Raw genomic sequence first — 8,763 nt, 5'->3', positions numbered from 1 at the left:
ATGAACTGAGTCAATTACGGTTCAATTAGATAATCAGCCCATTAACTTGGTTACGGGCCTAGGCCTAGTAATCGGTTCCAACATATGATTGGGTATATTACTATGTTTCCTTTTATCAGTTAATAAATTAAAATATGATTTTTTTAAGATATAAACTAATGGTTCATAAAAAGATGTATCCATCCTAGAACTAGTTAGTTATTGCTTTTCATCCAGTCAAAAAGGCACAAAGGTATAGAGAGTAAAATTTGATCACAAAAATACAATAGAAATCTAGACCGGTGGATTTTTCTTTCCGATTGAGTTGATAAGTTTCAAGCAATATAAATTAGAATCACAAACTTGTGTTTTGATGTAATTGAATAAAAATAACACCTACAGCTCATTGATACATCTTGTTCGCTATTCTGCAGCTCATTGATACATCTTGTTCGCTATTCTGGAAGGGTGTTTTCAAGTTCAAATTGAAGAGACAGCAAATCAAACTATAGCCCTAATATCTATTGATTTATACCATGTGATGATACGTAAGTTGGTATGGAAGTCGAAGTTTCTAGAAAGAAAGGTGAATATCTTAATATTTTTCAGTTAAAACAAAAGTTGTATAATGACCCAGGTTAGTTTGTTGCTAGAATGAATGCTTACACAATCAAGTACACCATGCACGAACGTGCCACGACCGTGATCTTGTACCTCCATTGCAGTTTCATGAGGGAAAGGCGATGACCCTATATAAAGCAACACCCAAAATTCAAACTATACGAGGGAAAAAGAAACCATTCTGATACGTGCACAATTTGAAGTTTGGGTCAAAATAGGATGCTTACTGATGATAGACAAACAGAATCAAAGAAGAGTATAGAACTAGAAATGCTAATTCGTAAAATAGTTTTGCAAGTAGTTTATGTAACTGATATAGAATAAAAGCTTGGGCATATACAAAATAATGTTAAAAAAGGTGAGCCTATGCTTACAAGCCAAATGCTCATTGCCTACTGATAAATAGCTCTCCAATTCTGATTCAATGACTCTAACTTTCAGTATCACGGTTCCCTTCTCGAATCAAGATGATGGCAATTGCTTTTTAACATGACCATCTAAAAAATCACTATTCGGGGAAATTAATTAATAGGATCTTAATAGGTTCTGATTTTGCTAAAAGGAAATTCCAACAAATCAATAGCAAATATTTAAGATTTTTGTGTCATAAGGAATATTTTGAATTGACCAAATGAACAAATAAGTTGGTCCCTAGAATAAAAAAAAAGATACTTCGGTGCATGAAATTCCCATATAGGGTCCCGGAGAAAGATTCATTGTATTAACTTGCTTTTGCAAGAGACTATTTCCAGAAGTCGCTAGCATAAAACAAAGCCAAATATCATATAGAGAATTTTCGAACTCCATAAGTGTTGGACAATCTGTTGTCGGAGATATTGAGGAAATTACAGAATTGAAATTACACAAAATCAATTCTAACTTATCTGTTGCGATAACCTAAGCGGATAATTTCAAGCCACTAGTGGGATTAGTTCTGCCAAGCTTCTGGTGGTCGAGTTACGGAGTTGATATGGTGTGTAGCAGAATCGAAAGTCGATCGCCGAATTGAGAAGATAATTCGCTGACTAAGATACCGAGGCATGCGTTCAACGCAGTTTCCTTGAAATAGATTCATCCCACCTCTGGCTGTACTTTGAGGTTCTCTCAGGTCATCTGTTTTCCAAGATACAACGACAAAACCACACACACAACCAAGCATTGGTTGTTCATGGTAAACTGAGAATGCACTCGAATGGTATCACGAGTGATTCAATCGAAAGGATGCACGACTGAGAGAAAAGAATCGGGGAACAAAGGTGGAGGAACTCTTTGCTTTCACTTTAGCTTTCGCTCTCGTTCTATCTTTTGCTCAAGATCCAGTCTCCTTATATAGGAGCTCTCATCTTGCCTGTAATAAATTACCAAATTATGATCATTTAATACTGGGCTTAATGTCTTCATTAATATCGAGACGTTATGGAATCATTATTAATGGGTTTAATGACACCATTAATGTTGAAATGTTACGAAGTCACCATTAATGTTGAAACGTTATGGAATTGTCATTAATTTTATATTAATATTTCCATTACACTCTTGAGTAGGTAGTAAAAAGATATTCATGTGGTCAAATCTTACCTCGACCGGTCCGGCATTTAACGTGCACAAGTCGTGTTCGCACACGAATCAACCTTGGTTCAGTACAATCTGAGTCCTGTATTTGTACCCACCCATGCACACCCATGCGTGAGAGAGTCTCTCCTCATGCATATGTTTACAACATTAATGCATGCGCCATAATTTAAACCAATAATAAAGCCAAGAGACTTCTAATGTGGAACTAATAACTCATGCACAATAGAGTCTCTTCATCTCTACCTCTTTATTCCATTCACATTTCCAACAATTCCCCACATGAATGGAATATATGGTATGTGGTAATATTCAACAGTTGAGTTAAGTATAGGATAGATAGGTTTTACCCTTTGAACCTTTCCTTATGAAGATCTGTTTGCTTATTGACTGACTGTAGACATGATGTCCTTGAACTGTTCTGCCGTCTGTGTAAGCATTGACAAATATCACCCAAGACTCTCCCTGATACAACTCAGTTCTCATTAGTGTATTTATTCTTGGCCATGAACACACCTAGTTCTATGAGAAGTTCTAAGAATTATCCCTCCAATTCTCTTCAAAGTGGCTCACTTCTTTCTCACATAAGTGATCCCTCGAGAGTAACCATATACTCTTCTTGATCATTAAAAGTCCATCCGCTTACCCTGGTCTGGTCACTAGTTATCTCCCACAGTGTGTCTAGTCAGTGCAAATTAATTATCCCTTTGAACTTAGTTCTTGGGATCTCCAATCAGTAGAGGTTGGATGCCCTCTGCACTGATCGCTCACAATGGTATCAAACTCATTCCTTGTGATGAGCTTGCAACTAACTCTCAATTTAACTCTTTGGTTAGTAGATCCGCTAGGTTATCCTTTGACTTCACATAATCAACAGTGATAAATAGGTTGATCATTTTCCAAAATATGTCAAATCAAAAGTTGGGCTTTGGAACTTTTCTCGATCTTTGGACTTTAGTTAACAAACACTTATAAATTAAGATAAAACAATTACATATAAAAGAAATATGAGACTATCGGTTTACTTAGTTTACAATCAGGGAGGTGGCTAATCCAAGACAGAAGTAAGCAGTAACAAGAATCTCCTTCTTCGACAAGGTCGGAGGTGGAGGAACCTCGTTTAGCGGTTTACAACTCAGAAAGTAGCAAAACAGACTTGAAGATTGAATACAAGTGTTGTGTTTGAGCTAGAGGGCATCCCCTCTTTTTATAGTGCTCGGAACACTTTTTATCATTGGCTAACGTCACACTAGAGGCACCTCAATTCAGCTTAAGGCTCCTTCAAATTAACAAAACTTATCCGATCAAATTTGATTTGCTTAACGGCTCTAGACACATGGAGGCGCCTTCGTTCCATCTAAGGTGCCTCCTGTGAGTAGCCGTTACTGTGGCTAAGTTTTGCACGGAGGCACCTTTGTTCCATCTAAGGCACCTCCCCGCCTTTTCAGTTGAGGTGCCTCCAATCCATGGCGGCACCTGCGTGCTTTTCTGTGACAAAGGTAGTCCAAAGGTCAACCTCCGAGTTGACCTTTTCCAGACTTTTTCTCCTGTGGGTAATGCTTTCGATCGCCAGGAGTTGAGCTCACCCCAACCTAACTATGATCTTCTCCTCGAGCAGACTTCCTCCCTGGTTTCTCGTCCCTCGGCCTGCCGCGCGCGTCCTTCTCACTCCACTAGTGTACTCTTCCGCAACGTCTTGTCTCTCAGATGCACCGAGCCCGTCAACTCACTTCCCCTGCCATCCTTCAAGTTCACTACGTCTTCAGCTCAACTTTTTGTGTTCCTAAGCTCCTACACACTTAGACACAAGACATCAAAAAATAAATAGGACTAAACTTAACTTGGTTAATCACATCAAAATTAACTCGAGGTACTTACACCTATGTTTCATATTTCAAATCTTAGACTATTAGTTTTTCTATTATATTTTATTTTATCCAACTTATGGTGTGAGAACTCTTGCCTATTTAATACTATACCCAAGTTCTCACGGAGATGTAGCGGTCATTGACGATACATTACAGTCGGACTCTGCAATGCGAACTCTTACATATTTATCACTACACCGGAGTTCTGAAGATGTAACAACCCTTGCCGAGACGTTATAGTCGGACCTGCAATTCTTTCCGAGGAATAATTTAGCATTAGCATAATAGTTTAATGAATCTATTTATTGAACATTTATCATAATTTTAACATTGACCGACAATCTAACGTAACCCTCCTTTATCCGGGCTTGGAATTAGTCATGACTGATTCTTCATGGACGGAGTTCCCATCATTACAAGAGAAAAAGGAAATTAAATTATTAGATAATTGGTAACTATAGTAAAAGAAAAAATTGACAAGGAATAAAAGTCGATTGAGAAGGGATAGAGAAAACATTATCAGGACTAACCCATTAGACATGTCTTATAATCATTTAATTACAATTTTGAACATCCTAGCATGAATAAGTGTTTCAACAAATATAAGTCAGACTAATAATCGAAATTACCAAGTGAGATATATTAGTGCAAAATAAAACTAGTTCACGGTATCCCTTTACTTTACTTTATAAGTTGGACTTCTATTTTGTTTTGATTTCTAATTAGGTGTTAGACTTGTTCTACTCTTTTTTATGGTTCTCTTCTCAACCTCTCAGGGGGAAATTGATAACTAAGTCACATAGTTTTTCTTGCATTGCATAAAGTTCATGTCTGAGAAAAAGATTCATAATTTATAAGTTGATACTCCTTTTGTATCAAGTTTACATAAAAAGATTGATTTATGGAATCTTTAAACTATCTTCAAATTGACAACCAATTATTAGAATTAAATATAACTAATGAACGAAAAGTAAATGTTTATCAAGGAGATCATATATAGATTGAGGAGAAAACTTGTATAATAGGAATTAATATTAAAATTTTAAAATATATGAAACATTGTACTCGATAATGCACTTGGGCATGAAGAATAAAGTTGTGTTTTTTTTAATGATAAATACCAATATGCTCCCTTTTCAACAAAATAATACAGACAAGTCCAATTTTTATATACTACTTTTCCTGTTATTTCAACCTATATTACTAACAAGGAGCACTTCTTCCTACTATTTCAACCTTCATTGCTATTAAGGAGCACTTCTCAGGTCTCCCACAGAAAGAGCCAATTTATACATACTGTTGTTCCTACTTTTTCAACCTTCATTATTAACAAGGAGCACTTCTCTCGTGAAAACCTATTGACAATTGGATATGCCAATCAGGTACTGTTAAAAGTCCTGAGTCCTAATCATAGTATTCTATAACTCGCCTATGAAGCCCTGAAAATTAATTAGCCTTTCTTTTACATGAAAGCATATCATGCTTATTAAACTTTATGGGTAGCAACACTTGTTTAAATCTAAAATAATCCTTGCAGGAATTTTAAGGCTTACTATTTTGAGTACTCACGACAAAGAAAGAGTTGAGGCTTCATAGGGAAGTTCATTATTGGGCCATAAACCAAAAAGAATCACAACCAAATTTAATTCTATTGTCGAAGCGTTAAAAAGTCTCCTGCACTGCGAATTTGTTTTAGCGAAGTTATTGTCCAAACAAATAAAATTGTATATTGATGTTGTATGAAAGCTAGAGAAATAGAACGCTGGACAAGTGACTTAAATATTGACTGGGAGAAGATTTTTTATTGGTGTAATTTGTATTAATGATCTAATTTAGATTTTGATGAATGATAAATAGATTAAAATTAGAGTGTTTATGATCTAATTGTTTAACTAAGTATGCAGGAGTTGACGAGTCTGGAGGACCTGACACCAGACTGAAATCCAGATAGGTCCGCGGGATCTGATATCTGGCGAAAAGTCTGGTTGGATCCGCAGGACCTGACAACCGGTCGAAATTCAGTTGGGTATGCGAACCTAACAACTAGCGGGAAAACCTGGTGGATCAAAGACAAGTCAAGCAACTGCAGTTAGTAAGTAAGATGTAAGCAACTGGAGGAGAGATCCAGTGAGGATGCGTTCCTAGTTGAAGGAATTGTAGGCATCGATCCAACTTAGGTCTATTTGGAAAACCTAAGCTGAGGCCTTGACTAGATCCTGATCTTGAGGTGATAGGATTTAATTACTACTCCTATCTTATTATGTTGTGCTAATACTCTTTTGCAGGATAAACATATTTTTATTTGTCTGGACTAATTCATTTTCTTTTTTTTTTGCGGGAAAGAGAAGTGCGAAAAAAGGGTTGTCTGGGCGCCTGGAAGGGATCCGGGCACCCGGACTCTGGGTGCCCGGACCAGCTCGCTCGGGCAGGTGCTCGGACCAGCTCGTCCGGGCGGGTGCCTGGACCAGCTCGCCCGGGCGAGTGCCTGGACAGGCACCCGGGCAGTCCGAGCACCCAGAATTAGTCTAGGCGTCCAGACCAGAAAAGTTATCCAGGAGCTGAATTGGAGAGCGTCGACTAGTCGAGCCCATGTCAACGGGCCAAGCGCCCGAAGGAAGTCCGGGCGCTTGAAGGTGGATCTAACTTCACGGATGAAATTTTGACTAGAGGTCGCCACATCAACATAGTCCAGGCACCCAGAGAGGTTCCAAACGTCCGAAGCGGTTCTAGATGCCCAGAATGGACCTATATAAGGGTTTTCGACCAACAACTTCTTAATATCAATTGCTACAACTTTCGTACTCACGCGCTGCTCCGAAAAGGTCTCTGAGATACCTAATAGTTACACCGACAACCTGCACTCAAGTTTTCAAAGTTGTATTGTTGGTATAATTTAATTCATGCAATTGTACTTAAATTCTATAATTGCTTCGTGATTATAGTGATTGCCCAATGAAATCACTCAGTGAGTACGGGCCATGGAATAGGAGTCGTCGAAGACTCCGAACCAAGTAAAACCACCTGTGTTAGTGTTCGTTTTTCATCTCTATTCTTTTCCGCTACATACTCTTGATTTATGAAAAAGTGAAAAATACTCCCCCCCCTTTAGCGTATTTACAGTCCTACACTTTTAACTAGAGAAAAGGTTGTGAATGAGAGTGAAGATCCTCTTTGCACACACTCAAACTAGCAGACAGAACGTCAGTGCCCAAAAATTAGGGAAGGGGTTCCTGGTGAAGGCCCTCCGACGCTCAAATTAATACGATGTTCGAGCGGGCAAAATAGAGAGAAAAATTGTCACGCCCCCAAAGGAGTTCCTGTCAGACAAAAATCCGGCAGAACCTCCCCTGTACCGGTGACAATCTGAAGCATCACTACAAGCAAAATACATCAGCCACATGCGGCTGGAATATTTATATACACAACCACGCAGTTATAATAACAGCCCACACGGCTGGAATGAAACAATCACAACCACGCAGTTATATATAAAACAGCCCACACGGCTGTACCAAAACACAGCGGAAAAAAAAACGAAGAAAAGCCCACACAACACAAATAAATACAATGCATGCCGGCACGGCTTAAACACAAATACAACACCAAAACCATAAGATAGCCACATGGCTATACACAAATACAATGCCAGAAATAAGAGAAGAATATACAAAAGAAAACCAGCACGATCTTCGGATGTGACGTAGGACCCGGCAGACAGGATACTCCGAACGACACCAACCATCTACAGGCTACCTGAAAACATAAATGTATACATGCGGTGGTGAGTATAGGTAACTCAGCGGGTAATAGAAAAGATAGTGTATGGTCCATAAAATAACATGGAGATCACAAGTATACAGTCTCAGTAGGGAATAAAGAACATGATCATACTATCATAATCAATGCACCTAACATATCTGACATCATAGCCTGACATATAAACTGTACAAACCACAACTAACATAATGACAGATACATACCCAATCTGGAATCGACGCAAGGTACAAAGATCAAGAACTCATGAATCTGCAATGATATACCCGTGACACTGCGAATATAAGTACGATCGCATACATGTAAAATAAATGATACGACGCAGATGACAACCAAATGCAACAACCATATCTCAATCAAGTGCAACAACGACAATCATACGCAACTAGTATCTACTAGTACGATGCAAACGCAGATGCACCGCGATCAAACGCAGAATAATAATCATGCACGCCCACGGTCACCCCGCCACCTCTCCGCACACCACGACCCCGTACGGCCGAGAGGCTTGGTGCGACGATCAGACCCTCCACCCCACTATATATGGTCGAGGCGACATCCGCTAAGAGCTATCTAACTACATAGATCGTGGTCCCCGATCGCTCACAACGCCGGATCTCACTAAACCTCGTGACCGACAAGCAGCATCGCTCCAACTACCACTACCCACGAGTGGCCGAATCAAACCAACTGACGACTCTCTCACCACAAGGGAGACAATGGTCATCGGTAATGATGAACATGATATATATATATAATCATCATCCATGCAACAACCCCAAACCTCATAAATACCTCCAACATGAGTATAATCGTCATGATACCTCCACATATCCCACCAAACATATGTATACAACTACACATGTATAATCAACCAATAATCCCCAATGAACATATCAGACATACATGGACCACCCCACATATACAATCAACATGTATCCTCCAATAA

The sequence above is a fragment of the Zingiber officinale genome, chromosome 1B (genome assembly GCF_018446385.1).
Source record: "Zingiber officinale cultivar Zhangliang chromosome 1B, Zo_v1.1, whole genome shotgun sequence".
In the NCBI taxonomy this organism is placed as follows: domain Eukaryota; kingdom Viridiplantae; phylum Streptophyta; class Magnoliopsida; order Zingiberales; family Zingiberaceae; genus Zingiber; species Zingiber officinale.
This window is presented reverse-complemented; position numbering follows the sequence as displayed.